Source organism: Gekko japonicus, unplaced genomic scaffold (assembly GCF_001447785.1).
Source record: "Gekko japonicus isolate JY-2015 unplaced genomic scaffold, Gekko_japonicus_V1.1 scaffold454, whole genome shotgun sequence".
NCBI classification, from domain to species: domain Eukaryota; kingdom Metazoa; phylum Chordata; class Lepidosauria; order Squamata; family Gekkonidae; genus Gekko; species Gekko japonicus.
In genome coordinates, this window is record NW_015173687.1 from 303,036 (window position 1) to 315,795 (window position 12,760).

Below are 12,760 nucleotides of genomic sequence, written 5' to 3' on the forward strand. Positions count from 1 at the left end.
TATTAGCTCTTTAAAACCATACGCAAGTAAAAGTCTCAATACCTGATACAGTGTACACTTTTAGAAAGCACCAGGGATGTTCCTGGACTGCAGGACCGAGACCCTTATACACACTGGTGGGGTGTTGGCCAAAAGCCCAAAGCCACATTTTTATACTCTTTCCACTCTATAAGAACCAATGGAGGCATCAACCCAGAATGTACTAGGCCAGCCCACCGTATGGTGATAACATGAACGTTTGCCAGGGTGAACTTTTGCCAAGATATATTTTATTAACTGCGATGTCAGCAACACCCAGACAGCTACAGCATCTCCATAGCAGTATATGTTTAGGCTTTGGAGCCTGGCACTTGGAGAATGGGGAATGTCAGATACGAATTCAGGCAAGAGTGCATTTACAGGGCAAGGCCTTAGATTTTTTAAGACTGCCAGCAAAAAAGCAAAGGATTATGGGACTTCAGAACCAAGAAAACAAAGTCAGTTATAGCAAAACCTACATTGCATAGAAAAACCGAAAGGCCCAGGCTTATGTAACCCCAAATTCTGCAACGCTTTCATTCTCTCCTTTTTATGACATCGTTCAGTTGGCACCCAGCTACCCTGACACTACAGAGCTGGGCCCTGCTCAGGGCTGAAGCCAATGAGGGACTAGCAAAACTAGGGCTGCCAAGTCAAATAGACTCACCGGCGGGGGAGCCTCGCTGGGCTCCGGGAGCCGTCCCTGGATCCGCCCGCGCGCACCACCAGCACGTCACCGGAAGTGACGCACGACGTCGACCACGTTGAGGGCGTGGCCCCGATCGTCGGAGGGAAAACCATAGTTTCAAGGGGCGGAGTTCCCCCCGGGGCCCGATTCCACGGCGGCGGAAATCGGGCCTCCAAAGTGGGGGGTTACCCCCCCCCCACTTGGCAGCCCTAAGCAAAACCCTCAGAATCACCAACTTGGTGATGGGGCTTCAGGTGGGTTGCCTGCGGCCTTGGTGGGTTGCCTGCGGCCCATGGTTGATACGTTGTTGACCCTCAGACCTACTGGCTTTCCCAGAAAAGAAATGTTTAGGGTTGCCATCCCCCCGGTGGGGCCAGGGGATCCCCCGATTTTGGGCCCCCCAATCTGCCGCTGGCCAAGCTGGCCGGTAAAAGAAGCCCCACCCCACCGGTAATGACATCATCATGCTGGGGGCGTCGCGCAGCAATACTCTAGCATTCAGGGGGAAACTCTATGGTTACCATAGTTTCTGCCCCGAATGCTAGAGTGTCGCTGTGCAATGGTCCCAGCATAATGATGTCACTACCGGTGACGTCATCACGCCCCCTGCACGTGACAGAAGACTCCCAACAAGGAGCCAGGAGCCTCCCGCTGCAGCAAAGGTGAGAACTGGCAACCCCAGAAGTGTTTCCAGGTTAAGTGTAACATTTTGGCTGCTCGATAGCAACCTCATTTGGGCTGTGGCTGTCTGTCTTCCTATCTGCTTCCAAGCCTGTTATTAACGGTCCCTTTGGGTCAATATTTCGCCTTTGACCTTGGCCAGGGAATGTGTCCTGGACTTCCAGTGGCCCTTTTCTAAGCAGGGGTGTATTGTGAACCTCTGGCCAACGGTTTCCTGGAACTCCGTGGCAATGCTGGCCCCGATCCAACTGCGACACAGCCTTGGCTCTGCCTGGGCTATCTGTGATGTGGGGTAAACACAGTCATAAACTGGTATGACGAAACCAAAATGTCCGGGGCGGAGGGATGATGGATTGACAGCTCCACGCCCACAGTGACTGGGATGCCAGTTGAAAATGAAGGACTTGGCCAAAGGGCGCTTACACCCACTTTGCTGCCCACGGCCCTTTTCTGCCAGGCCTGAAATAGATGAGCAGGCTGGCGTGTTTTTTCCCCCAGAGCTGTTCAGTCAACTGAATTCCCATTAACTCTTTTTGCCGTAGCCTCGTGAATGCAGAGCTGGGAAATCAATGGGCTGATTGTCTCGCACAAAGGGGCATATTGTTTTCTGGAGAGTCACACTCCTTTTATAAAGGCGGAAAATAAGCCCAGGCTGCTATTGTGGAGGCTTCTACTCCCTTATCAGCATCAGTAGCCCCAGCCGCACTAGCGAGGACTCAGTGGAAACACTTGGCCTGCTTTGAGCTAGAAAAGACCGCTGGGACTACTAGGGTGGAAATGTGACCACTTCTGCCCACCTGCCCCTCCTCCCCGCCCTGGAGGCCTGGCATGGAAGAGCAGAGGACAGAACAAAGTGAGGAGGGCGCAGCTGTCATGAGGACTAGCCACGTGAGGAACTGAGGGACAGAAACAGGCAGGGCCCTTTCTGGTGCCTCTCTGTCCGCGAGCCTTCATCCACATTTACAGGGCAGGACTCCAGTCTCCAGGACGTCTTCTTCGTTGCTTCATTGTTTTCCTTTTCCTTTTATACTTTTCTTCCATCTACTGGGAGGGGGAGAAAAACACGACCGAATTTTTAAAAAATGAAACCTCAGTGAACTAGTAAGAGAGAGCACGGCTCGATAAGTGCATCATGGTAAATGATATACTGGAATGAAAGATCAGGTTTTTATTAGGGTAACAGGAGCAGATAAGTTAAACCCAGAATCAGAAACCAAGCTATTCTTTCTCCTGCTCTCAGCAGTATTCCTGATTATTCTTTAGCAGGTCTACTCTGGAGTAAGTCCCATTCTATTCAGTGGGGCTTACTCCCAAGAAAGTGATTGCAGGACATGTTACTTAATGTTTCAGGGTCCGTACAGGGCATTTTAAGGCTTCAAAGCACTTCACATCAATGCTCCCTCTAAGCCAGTGATGGCGAACCTTTTAGAGACCGAGTGCCCAAACTGTGACCCAAAACCCACTTATTTATCGCAAAGTGCCAACACGGCAATTTAACCTGAATACTGAGGTTTTACTCTAGAAAAAAACAACTCATACACTAAGTTAAGATGATCCAAACAAAGTAAGGAAAGCAATCCCAAATGCTTTCATTTACTTAAAATTACTTGGCAGAGAATTCGACACTTTAATGATGGTCTGGGCCTGGCTGGGGCGATGGCACGCGTGCCCGCAGAGAGGGCTCTGAGTGCCACCTCTGGCACCTGTGCCATAGGTTCGCCACCACTGCTCTAAGCTGTGGAGTCTCGTGAGCAAAAATTCTGGCATTAAAGTTGTGAGCAAGCAATTTGGCTACTGCATACATCAGTTTGCTCTGGAGCCCTCCTTCCTGAGCAAAGACAAAAATGTGTGAGCTGGAGGCTAAGAAACTGTGAGCTAGCTCACACTAACTCATCTTAGAGGGAACACTGCTTCCCATGTGGTACCATCTGCTCTGTCGGATAGACCCGAGTCAGGTTCCGAGTAGGCCTGTTTAGGATTGCTCTGATGACAGGTCTGCAAGGCAGGCTAGAGTAACCATGGCCCTGAGAGTGAGAGAGGGTGAGGGACAGAGCCTATTTGGATGAGGACAAACTTGTGGCGTTGGGAGCAATGCTGCCTTTAAGCTGTGGAGTCCTATGAGCAAAAATTCTACTTTGTAAGTTACTGGCATTCAAGTTGTGAGCGAGCGATTTGGCTACTGCATAAATTAGTTTTCTCTGGAGCCCTCCTTCCTGAGCCAAGACAAAAATGTGTGAGTCGGAGGCTAAAAAACTGAGCTAGCTCACACTAACTCAGCTTAGAGGGAACACTGGTTGGGAGTAGCAGCGCCCTGTCCGTGGGCTGGCTTCAGTGCCTCCAGATGCCAGGTCCACATGTAAATAATTAAGAGATTTCTTCTCTAGAGAAAGCATGGTGCAAATGCTGCCCAGAATTTCAGGCAGGAGGCTCCCCAAAACAAGAACACCCATCTGCTCATCAGCAGCCTATTCCAGTCTTTGATGATAGCCTGGATCAAAGACAATATTGTGGTTCTGCTGTCCTATTTTTGGAACACCCAAAATTACAGCTTCGGCCCTTGTTCCAGAGAAGCATGACATGATCTTGGGATAGGAAACTCTGAAGTCAAATGTACAAAAACCTTGGAGTGACTCCTTTCTCAAAAGCCTCATTCTACATTTTTTTTTTTTTAAAAAAAGCACGTTTGGCCTAGTGCCCCTTTTCTTCCAACCCTAAAGCAGGGAAGATCTCTTTTGGGGTAGACAAATTGCAGAACAATCTCTCACCACTCTTTCCAAGCATGATCTCAGCCTGGAAATATTTATGAATGCTCCCTTGCTCTTTACTGGATACTGTTTGCCATGATGGTGAATAATCAGAGTTCTGAAAGTTAGAGTACGAGGAGATGCTTGGGATTTAGAGGCGGAGACTAAAAGGGTGTTTACCTATGGCGTTGGCTTGGCATTGGATCCTGCCATTCCCATCTGGACAGCCCTCCCCCCTCCCCCCAATCAATTCCTCCTAAACTGGACTCTTAAAAAACACATATTTGGAACATCTGGTGTAAGACTCCCCTCCCCCAAGGAACAGTGACTGTGTTGCTCCTGAAAGAAAGGAAAGGGAAAATAGCTTTTTAAAAATAAAGGCTCATCTATTTCATCGCAAGGTTTTAAAAACAACAAAGGTAAACTTGCATTTCACAGGGTTCTTTGCCAGGAAGACCAGAGCAAACTAAGTTTCAAGCGTTCTGAGAGACAAGAGGCCCTTGCCTTGTTGATCCTGAGCAGGCTGTGTGAGCTCAGAAAAAAGTGAATTTGCTTGTAAGAGTATACAAGGGATTGAAGCACTGCACTTACTTGAGATCCCAGCGCTTTGTTGACCATATTTGAAAAGCATCCATAAGCTTTTAGAAATTTGTTTTTCTAAAGTGAAATGTGAAATTTTCAGGAAGTAGACCTCTGCATCCAGCATCTCACATTCTGCGCTTGGGCTGCACTTCTACAGAATCACAACACACACACAGTCACGATAATCGGCTATTTGTAAAGCAAAGGCAAAAAGGATGGATCCCCTTTCCCTTTTGCCTGACTAGAGTTCTGCAGTCCAAAAGGGTGCATATTCCTGTCAGTCTCCACTTGTTCACTGAGAAGCATCCTTTGGACTCGCCAAGGGCATCTGGGGCCTGCCAGAACCAGTTGTCCATAACCTTGAGGATGGACTGCTGGAATGTGGTCATCATGAGGCTGCTTCGGATCATACGAATGCAATTCTTTTCCATACCTGGCTCCCAGCCAGCATTTCAGTGGTCTAGCCAGTAAAACTGTGTCATCAGGAAACCTGTACTGGGGAGGAAGAAAAGCCAATAAACTCCAGATGTTGCCAGGCACCAGCTGTGCCCAGCAGGCTCTTTCTTCTGCTCTCCCTGACCCTACCCACAACCCACCTGTTCTGCCTGGCCAGGCTTCAGTGGCCCTTTCCAAGGCACGAAATGTTTTTGGAACAATGTTGTAAACCCAGTGAGAGCATAAATATCTAATTACAATATTAGAACAGATTTTGAGTCCAGCGGCACCTTTAAGACCAACAAAGGTTTATTCAAGGTATGAGCTTTCGTGTGCAAAGCACACTTTTTTTTTTTAACTGTCCATGAACACGAACGCTCATACTGTGAATAAACCTTTGTTGGTCTTAAAGGTGCCACTGGACTCAAACTTTGTTCTACTGCTTCAGACCCACCTGGATCTAATTATATTATTATTATTTAGCATTATAAAGTAAAGGCAAAGGTTTCCTTGCTCGAAAGCCAGTCGAGTCCGACTCTAGTGTTGTGGTGCAGGTGCTCATCTCCGTTTCAAAGCCGAAGAGCCAGCGCTGTCCAAAGATGTTTCCGTGGTCATGTGGCTGGCATGACTAAACACCAAGGTGCATGGAATGCTGTTACCTTCCCACCGAAGTGGTCCCTATTTATCTACTTGCAATTTCTTGCTTTCGAACTGCTAGGTTGGCAGGAGCTGGAACTAGAGACGGGAGATCACTCCGTCATGCGGCACACTCGGGTCTCAAACTGCTGAACTACTGACCTTCCACAGCCTGCAGTTCAGCGTCTTAACCACTTGAGCCACCGCAGCTCCTATTAGCATTATATCTGCTCACAAATCTTGTTTCCATCCCCTGCTCTACTGCGGAGTGATTTTGTGATGAGCAGAGGGCCTCGTTCGGCCTGGGGACTACAAGTTGCTGACATCTGCAGAACACAGCCACAGATTAAGGTTGCCAGCTTTGACCTGGGAAATACCTGTTGATTTCAGGGCAGTGCTGGGAAGGGGGGAGAAAGAGCTCGGTGGTGGAGGTGATGCCATAGAATTCACTGCCACAGGAGGTGGTGGCGGCTACAAGCACGGATGGCTTCAAGAGGGAATTGGATAAAGATATGGAGCAGAGGTCCACCGGTGGCTAATAGCCACAAGGTATAAACAGAAACTCTCAGTCTGGGGCAAGTGATGCTCTGTATTCTTGGTGGTGGTGGTGGGGGCAACAGTGGGAGGGCTTCTAGTATCCTGGCCCCACTGCTGGACCTCCTGATGGCACCTGGTATTTTTGGCCACTGTGACAGAGTGTTGGACTGCATGGGCCACTGGCCTGATCCAACATTGGCTTCTCTTTATGTTCTTAATGTGCCTTCCAAAGCTACCGTTTCTTCAGAGGAATTAACTCTGCAGTCTGGATTTGCTTATAATTCTGCAAGAACTCTGCGCCCTACCTGGAGGTTGGCAATCCTCGTTCCAAGCCCATTGTCACATTTGGTGATTCCCCGGTCGCTTTAGAGTGGGAGTGGTGGAGTCAGGAACCAGCTGTCCGTTGTCTCTCCTCAGAACGCGGCTAGTCACTCGGGAGCCCTTGCTCTGACAAGGTGACGCCTTTTATCAGCATGAAAACTCCCTATCAGTGTTTCTGCACAGCTGATTAGGTCTTTGCTTTCATGCTAACCTCTTCCTCACCGGACGAGCTTTCGGACATCTTTATTCCCGTTTAAATTCCACCCCTCCCACTTAAAGCCACAAAGGTTTCCCTGGTTGTCTTTTAGCGTCTTCTCTGGTTGGGCCGGGCTGGTAGTCTCCTCTTCTCGGGGTCTGGCCTCCTCTCCTTCTCTTTGCTGTTTCCAAGGTGTTCTGCTGCTGTTCCTTGCCCTTCCTATTCCCCAGGTGGTGGTATTGGCCTTTTCCTCCCTTCTTGGGGTGGCTTCTCCTTTCATAGACAGGAGTTCCTGACACCCATCTCCACTTGATTAGAAAACAGAAAGAGGTTCTTGGGGGGAAAGGAGACACGGAAAAGTCTTTTGAACACTTTCATCTTCCTGATGTTGGAATGCTTTCTTCCTTTTGATGAAAATCAACCCTGCGTCAGAAGCATCTTTGCTACAGCATAAAAAGATGTCATGAATTAGAGGAAGCTTCCAATAATGTATATAAGGAGGACACTTTCTCTGGGCATACCAAATACAGCAGGAAACGAAGAACTGTGACGGAGCAAGCCTTTCCTTGTTCAACGGCTAACGTGGTGCACAGACTGAGACCTTGGATCGAGGAGATCTAGGTTCAAATTCCTGCTCAGATGCAAAACTCAGTGGGTGACCTTGGGCCAGTCAGGAGTGAGGCCTCGCCTCTTTCAGGCCCTGATGAGTCCATGGCCAAATCCAGTTCCTGACATTAAAGGGCCACTGAAGAGATATCTGTGGTCAATAAGAAGCATGACCATTCCTAGTCTTGTCACAGGCTGTGGTTCCTCCCCAGGCCAGTTATTTTAAGTCAAACCTATAGACTAGAACTGCACACAGTGGTGAGCAGACTGAAAAGCCAACCCTCTTGTTTCTAAGCCAGGCAGCTAATTTTCAAAACCATTAACTATTTTTAAGGCAGGTATCTATACAGGTGGTAGATGCCTCCTAGAAGAGGCATTCTGCAGTTCTTGTTCACACTGAAGGAAATACCTCTTCTTCTAAGACGGTGCCTGATGCAAAACACGCATGCCTAACTGCAAAAACGAAGCATGCTCCTTGCTGTATTCATGAATGTTTTTAGGCAATCGGCACTACTGCAAAGAAGAACCCGTGGGGCAGCTTACACTAAAACAAATCCCAAACACAATCAAGCTAAAAATAATAACTTCAAAATCCAAAACAAATATTAAATAAAAAAACTCGTGCACGGTAAAACAAAATAAACTCAAGATGCAAACATATGTAGATTGAATGGCTTCATTGATTAATCATACAGGGAAGGGGTGGCCCTAGCAGTGATGGCGAACCTTTTAGAGACCGAGTGCCCAAACTGTGACCCAAAACCCCCTTATTTATCGCAAAGTGCCAACACGGCAGTTTAACCTGAATACTGAGGTTTCACTTTAGAAAAAAACAACTCATACATTAATTTAAGATGATCCAAACAAAGTAAGGAAAGCAATCCCAAATGCTTTCATTTACTTAAAATTATTTGGCAGAGAATTCGACACTTTAATGATGGTCTGGGCCTGGCTGGGGCGATGGCACGCGTGCCCACAGAGAGGGCTCTGAGTGCCACCTCTGGCACCCGTGCCATAGGTTCGCCACCACCTAGTCTGTGGACTTTCTGGCAGGCCAAAAGAGTCATGATCTTGTCTGAATCCTTATTTTTTTAAAACTGAGAGAACAGCCAATAAATCTTTATGTTAATACATCTGATCTCTCCCTATTCCTCCTTCCCATTTTCACGTTTTGTGGGTGATAATTTCTTTGAGAGTTTACAAGGAAGAAACATCGACACGGCACTGGAGGCTGCGAAGACAGCCGTCTGAGAGATCTGGATTCACGAGCTGGTCAGAGACTACTCACGTCCGGAAGAATGCAGGAAGCAAACCACCAAGTCCTGGTCTGTTTGCCAACTCCCTGCGGGTTCCGCTTCCCCTCCCACGCATGAGCTCATGATTCAGAAGTGTCTAAATTCTGCTCCGTGGAAGTCTAAATTTGATCTTGCAAGTGTTTGATCTGAAAGCTGGCTGCCTTTCTGGGATCACGTGGCAGCACTCCTGGCTCTTGATTGGATGGCCTTGGAGCACGAGGCAGATTGCCACTTCATTCAGAAATATCACTAAATGAAACAGGGTCCGTTGGGAAGGAAAGGAGCGTGAAAGAAATGCCTTGGGTGTTAAATGCCGGTGGCGCGCGGAGTGCTATTTGCATTGCTTTTAAACGACATACAGATTTGCCCACTCGGTGCATCGTGATGCTCTAAGCTAGAGGCTTTCAGAGTCCTTTTAGGAAACCAGATGCTTACCAGGGTGCTCCCGATGAGAAAATCAGTACTGTCAGATGATGCCTCAAAAGACAGCTTGTCCAACACTATTATCTTCCCCTGTAATTTGCAGCGCGGGGGGTGGGGGGTTGTTTCATTATTCCAGGGCTCATCCCTCGTTCTCATGGGGTGAAACTAAGGTTCAAATGGGCCTGGGTGGGGCCACACTCCCCCTGAACCTATTGTGCTCTGGCATCTTCTGCCATGCATAGAAATTATGTGACTAATTTGCCTCTACTTAGTTGCTTTATTTATATCCAGGGCTTTTTTCCTGGGGGAACACGCTCTCTAGAAGTCTAATGCAGGAAGCAAACCACCAACTGCATTCCGGAGTTCCGAAACCTCTTCAACAAAATTATGTTTAAAATGTTAAAAGTTCATGAGTATACAGATTGAACTTCATTGAGAGTTCCAGCACCAGTTTGATGTAGTTGTTAAGGAGAACAGGGTTTGATTCCCCACTCCTCCACATGCAGCTGCTGGTGTGACCATGGGTCAGACACAAGTTCTCTCAGAGCTGTTCTCTCAAGGGCAGTTCTTGGGAGACCTCTCTCAGCCCCACCTACCTCACAGGGTGTCTGTTGCAGGGAGGGGAAGGGAAAGGGATTGTAAACCGCTCTGAGACTCCTTCGAGTAGTGAAGGGTGGGGTTTAAATCCAATCTCTTCACCTCTTCTTTTTTTAAAGCCCTGTTTATATCCCACCTTTCTCCCCAGTGGGGACCCAAAGCGGCTTACCCCACTCTCCTCTTCTCTATTTTATCCTCACAACAACCCTGCGAGGTGGGTTAGGCTGAGAGTGTGTGACTGGCCCAAAGTCAGCCCGGCAACTTTCCATGGCAGAATGGGGATTCGAACCTAGGTTTCTGAGATCCTAGTCCAACCTTCTAACCAGTACCCCATGCTGGCAGTCACATAAAGAGATTCTTTCCTGAACAAGTAAGCATGGAATATATCCCCTGAAAGGAGGACAACAGAAAGCTTCAGCTGTGGCTCAGTGGTAGAACATCTGCTTGGCATATGGAAAGTCCCAGGTTCAATCCCCAGTATCTCCAGTTAAAAGATCTGGCGGGGGGGGGGGGGACTTCCCTCCGCGACCTTAGACTCTGAGTAGACAGTACTGACTTTGATGGACCAAGGACCAGAAGTTCTACCTCTTTTAGCGTTATGCACCACTAGGTGATGAACTAGACTTTTTTTTTTTTTTAAGACAAGAGACTTTTCAGAGGTGGTTTGCCATTGCCTGTCTCTGCCATTGCCTGGCCCCTGGTATTCCTTGGAGCCCAACCAAATACTAACCAGGGCCGACCCTACTTAGCTTTTGCCTCCAGCCGGCGGCAGCTTCCCAGCCTTACGCCTCGCTCCCTCCTTGTAGCCTTCTGACCTGGACGGTCTGAGTACACATGTGCAATTTTCACATACGTAAGCAAGCCTGCCATGATTTGCCCCTGGTGCCTTTCTCTACAAAAAAGAGCAGATCCCAGCTGAGCAGGGAGGAGGGTTGAATGGGGTGTGTGTGTGTGCGTGCCTGTCTGCCTGTGAGTGTCTGTGGCAATCTTGGGTCCTATTACTAGATCTGATTTCCTGGTCCCCTTTTCTTGCAAGTACTTTTCAAGGCTCCCCACCCCTCCCCACATCTAACCCTTAGACACAACCACGCATTTTTCCCTCCCTCCTCCAGTTTTTTAGCTTCCCCCGTGCGGGGCAAGTGAGGGGCGAAGTAGCACTCGGCCAGAGGAACCTTTAAGGCCAACGAAGTTTCATTGGAAGCGAAAGCTTGTGTGCGCAAAGCACGCTTTCTTTCTTTCTTTCTTTCTTTCTTTCTTTCTTTCTTTCTTTCTTTCTTTTCTTTCGCTTTATATCCCTTTATATCGTGGGCATGCACGGGGGGGCAGCCGGTCTCTGGGCTTTGCAAGGCCCCACGGTGGGGGAGACTCCACCCAACACCAGTCCTGGGCTCCCCGCACACAAGTCTTCCTTCTCTCCAGGCCCCACCTGGAGGTTGGCAACCCCTAGTTGGGAGGCGCAGTTGGGGGGGGAGCGCCAGAAGGTAGCCTCGCCTAGTGTACAAGAAAACCTAGAGCCGGCCCTGCTTCCGAGATCTGAGAAGATCAGGCTAGCCTGGAGATCCCCTGGGATTACAGCTAATCGCCACACTACAGAGATCAGTTCCCCTGGAGCAAATGAATGCTTTGGAGGGTGGACTCTGTGGCATTGTACCCCGCTGAGGTCCCCACCCTCCCCAGGCTCCACATCCAAATCTCCAAGAGTTTCCCAACCTGGAGCTGGCCACCGTACACCCCCATCCCCCACCGGTGACCAAGGGGAACCTGCCAACCCTAATTCCAGTCTCCTTCCTCGGGTCCCTATAAATACTTAGGGGTGTGAGCAGGTCAATTTCCCTTTTCCTCTCTGTTTCCTCCGCTGCCACCCCCACCCCCCCATTCACTGATTCTCAGTATTCCATTCCTCCTAGGGCATGCTCAGTCCTCATCAGGGTTTGTTTCTCCTTTTGGTTAATTCACAAAGTCATTTCCCACGCACCCCTGGAAACCCAGCTACAGTTCCCAACAATGCCGCAACCTCCGCCTTCTCTGTGTATGGCCCTATTTCGTTGCCCACCCACCCCCAACAGACAGAGGAGCATGAGAAACTGAGATTGCCTTCAGAAAGGTGCATATTACTTACATGATGTCAGTCATCCTTATGATAGGCCCCTTGCAGTGCAATCCGTTGGACTTAGAAGGGTTTAACTACTTAGGACTGCACTGTACACGTATCGTGGGCCTCTTTCCCATAGTGCAGGTGTTGGGGTGGGAAGTGGACACACGCCAGGACAAACTTGAACCCTAGGTACAGCAGCTCTCAACATTCTCTGCTGAGGACTGAACCGACATTTGTCCACATTTGGGCTTCAACTCGTTGTTGAAGCAGAGCTGATGTGTCCCGTTGTTCAAGAGACTACACAACTGAAGCCAGCAGAAAAACCACCAAATGATGGTGTTTGCTAGTTCTCGCCTCTTGGGCCTGTTCTTTTCCTGGATGGGGCACAGCCGCTTTCAGCTCCCCCTGCCTTGGCAGCAGCTTTTATTCTTGGGCTGTTTCTTAACCTGGCAGAGAGAATGTTGTTTTAATATACCCCTAAGTGCTGAGCACAGGAAAAAAAGAAGAAGAGAGAAACTGGAGTGTATTTTTTTCCATCTGTTCTTTTCTGTACCCTGCAGCCGTGTGTTTTTGCCAAGCAGAAAAGACTTCTGTTTGAAGCCCAAAGCGAAGGAAGAAACTGAAGTGTGGGTCAGCTCTGCCTGCGAGACAGGGCAGAGTGGGAGAAGGTTCGCATGCAGAGTTTACCAGGATCAGTCACCAGCATATCTAGGGTTGCCAGCCTCCAGGTGGGGCCTGGAGATCTCCCGCTTTTACAACTGATATCCAGCTGACAGATATCAGCTCCCCTGGAGAAAATGGCTGCTTTGAAGGGTGGACTCTATGGCACTGTACCATGCTAAGGCCCCTCCCCTCCCCAGACCCCGCCCTCTCCCAGATCTGTTGGAAATATGTGTGTGTTACAAG